Below are 3826 nucleotides of genomic sequence, written 5' to 3' on the forward strand. Positions count from 1 at the left end.
GGAAAAGCTGATCTTATTCTAATCACTGGTTCTTCAGCTCACCTTTGTAATTAGAAGGAAAGCCTGCCTCAACAGTGCTCAGGTGGAATGCATAGGAAACCTGATTAAATAGCGATTTTAAGTTTAGCATTTCACCTCCAGAAAGCACAAGCATCAGGCCCAAAGTTTTTTCCATAAAGTCAAGAGACATTTGAAAGATGAAGTAATTAACAGTGGCCTACATAATAAGCAAGACAAAAGATTAAATAATACCAAATTAAAGCCAGTTGGAAACTTGCTGTTGCATTCAACAGGTATAGACTTTCAATCCACCATTTTCATACAGGGTCTTCTTTTCAGATTTCATTTAACATTCATGGTGAACTGCAGAGAACTTTATCAATAAGGCAAACAAGCACAGATTTGGTTTCCTTTCCTATGCCAGCCCTCTCTGATCAACCTGAAATAGAGGCTTCTCCCTGTCCTGTTGTGCATCCTACTGCTTGGTAACTTCAGATAAATGTTTTTAACAGAGTTCTGGTGATTAAGTTGTCCTTAATGTATTGTAAATCCCTGGAAGTGGAGGAGGATGTCTTCCTGGAGAGAACAAACTTGTTTTTCCTTTTAAATAAAACTGTTCTCTAGTAACCATGCTGATCTGGCTACTGGCAAGCAGACCTCTGCAAATGTATGTGTTAGGAAAGTTTGGACACAGGAAAAATTGAGATATGTTGCACCGCAAGGTCAACATCCAACTTCTATAAAGGTGATTGTCTGGGGAGTGTTTACTGTTACAGTAATAACAGTAACAACATTACTTTTATTATGGTAGGATACCTACTGTTTGCAGCTCACATTCACTGGTTATTTCCCCACCATCCTAAGAGAGATTTATCCCAGGTAGGAATTCAGCAAAAGGGAAGAAGCTACTGTGTGAGCAGGCAATGCTGTTTTCATTGTATTGTGTAATAGGCAATCAAAATGAAATCAAGAATCCCCAGGAGTTCATTCAGTTTCTCCAGTCAATGCTTTCCATACCTCTGTGATTTCCCATGAATCTGCTTCACCCTAGAATTTCATGTCAAGTGAAGTAAAATCCAGTGTGTACCATCTGGAGAGTACAAAGGCACAGAGAACTCAATCTGAAGCCATTCATGGCTGTTTTTTCTGAGCTTATGTTGAGCAAAATCTTGCCTCACACTTACTGTATTTGCAATTGCAGCTCCCAGTATCATCAGAGAAAAAAAAAACAAAACATTTGCTAAAGTGAATTTTAGAGTCTAAGCTACAAAATATGACATCTAGAGTCAGAACAAGCTTTCTGGAATCCGACAAATGTTCAGTTCTAGAATATTTTCTTTACCTATGAAAGGAGTAAGATGTGCAGTCTCAGTTTTTACCTGTAGAGATTTTTGGTTGGATCATCATAATGTTCTCAAATGGTAAAGCTTTGGTAGGAAATAAAATACTAGATTTTTTTTCCAGCTCTTTTCAAAACTAGTTCAGAGAAGAGAGAGTTACTAACAGCAATTCCCCATAACAATTAATTCAGGCATTTGATATATCACCTGAAATCTCTTGAGAGATTCAGAAAAAAATTAAGTTACTCTAACTCAGAAGTTTGGACTAGATGCAGAAGCTACCTTATTTGAGGGAAGAGATTGAGTACATAGGAGACTGAACAGATATCTGGGTATAAAATGTAATGTATATTAAGTTTTTCAGAATTTTCTTTTTTGTTGTTTCAAACTTTGATGTCGTTATGGCAATTTATTCTGAAGACAAGAATCTTTACAAAAGTTATTTAAATTCAAATTATTTCATAGGATGGATCCATCCATCATAGTGGATGTTGTCTTCCTCGACTTTAGCAAGGCCTTTGACACTGTCTCCCATAACATCCTTGTGTATAGACCCAGGAAGTGTGAGTTAGAAGAGTGGACAGTGAGATTGAGATTGAGAACTGGCTACATGATAGAGCCCAGAAGGCTGTGATGAATGGTGCAGAGTCCAGCTGGAGACCTGTAACTAGTGGTGTTCCCCACTGGGTCAGTACTGGGCACAGTCTTATTCAACATCTTCATCAATGAGCTTGATGATGGGACAGAGTGTCTTCTCAGCAAGTTTGCTGATGACATGAAGCTGGGAGGATTGGCTGATTCACCAGAAGGCTGTGCAGCCATTCAGCTAGATTTGGACAGGCTGGAGAGCTGTGCAAAGATGAACCTAATGAGATTCAACAAGAGCAAATGCAGAGTCCTGCACCTGGGAAGGAACAACAAAAAGCACCAGTACAGGCTAGGAGGTCATCTGCTGGGGAGAAAGCAGCCCCATGGAGAAGGACCTTGCTGTCCTGGTGGACAACAGGTTATCCATGGGACAGATATCTGCCCTTGTGGCCAAGAGAGCCAATAGTATCTTGGGATGTATTAAGAACAGTGTGGGCAGCAGGTCAAGGGAGGTTCTCTTCTCCCTTTGCTGTGTCCTTTTAAGACCACACCTGGAGTATTGTGTCCAGTTCTGGCGTCCCCAGTTTGAGAGGGACAGGGATATACTGGAAAGAGTCCAACAGAGAGGGACTAGAGCATCTGTCATATGAGGAAAGGCTATGGGGCTGTTTAGTCTTGAGAAGACTAAAGAAGAGAAGAGGGGACCTTATTAATGTATTAATGTCTATAAATATCTGAAGGGTGGGTGGCAAGAAGGGGCCAGTCTCTTTTCAGTGGTGCCCTGTGATAGGAAGAGGGGAAACAGCACCAAGCTGCAACACAGGGAGTTCCACCTCAACATGAGGAAAAACTTCTTTACTGTGAGGGTGACAGAGCACTGGAACAGGCTGCCCAGAGAGGCTGTGGAGTCTCCTTCTCTGGAGACATTCAAGACTCATCTGAATGTGTTCCTCTGTGAGCTGCCCCAGATGTTCCTGCTGCAGCAATGGTGTTAGACTCGGTGATCTTCAGAGGTCCCTTCCAACCCCTATCATTCTATGATTCTATGATTCTAATCATAGAATGACACCTGTTGAAAGAAACCTTAATGATAATCTACTTCCACCCCCCCTGCATGGGCAGGGACACCTCCCACTAGACAAGGTTGCTCAAAGCCCCATCCAACCTGGCCTTGAACACTTCCACGGAGGGGGCATCCACAGCTTTCCCGGCCAGCTTGTGCCAGTGTCTCACCACTCTCACGCTAAAGAATTTCTTCCTAATGTCTAAGTTAAATCTCCCCTCTTCCAGTTTAAAACCATCCCCCTTATCCTATCACTGCACACCCTTGCTAAAAACTCCTCCCCAGCTTTCCTGTAGCCCCTTCAGGTACTGGAAGGCTGCTATAAGGTTCCTCCCGAGCCTTCCCTTCTCCAGGCTGAACAACTTCCAACTTTTTCAGCTTGTCTTCATAGGAGAGATGTTCCAGCCCTCTGCAAATTCTTCTGCAAATTTCTATTTGCAGAATAGCTAAATGTGGATCAAAAGGCCCCAGGAGTGCATCACTCCAGGCAAAAGGCAGTCAGCCTTTCCAGAGATCACTAAGCATGAGATTATAGTTTGGAAAAACAAGGAAGAAAGAAAAGGAACAGAAAACTTCCTTCCTACCACCTCTCTGAGTCTCCATTTTGCTGTGGTCATCCCATATCACTGACTCTCATGAAATCACAAAGGTACATCAGTCAGCCAGGTGTGTCAGTAAAAGGACTGGAGATACCAGACCTGGTTTGGAAGGTGAGGTAGCAGATATTTACCTGAAAATGCCATGAAACAACATAGAGAACATACATGTTTTAGATGTTATAAACTAAGCTTCAGGCTGCAGGGTGAATAGGTTTGGATGATAAAATAGCCTGTTG

The sequence above is a fragment of the Chaetura pelagica genome, unplaced genomic scaffold, assembly GCF_000747805.2.
Source record: "Chaetura pelagica isolate M959 unplaced genomic scaffold, ChaPel_1.0 scaffold104, whole genome shotgun sequence".
Classification (NCBI taxonomy): domain Eukaryota; kingdom Metazoa; phylum Chordata; class Aves; order Apodiformes; family Apodidae; genus Chaetura; species Chaetura pelagica.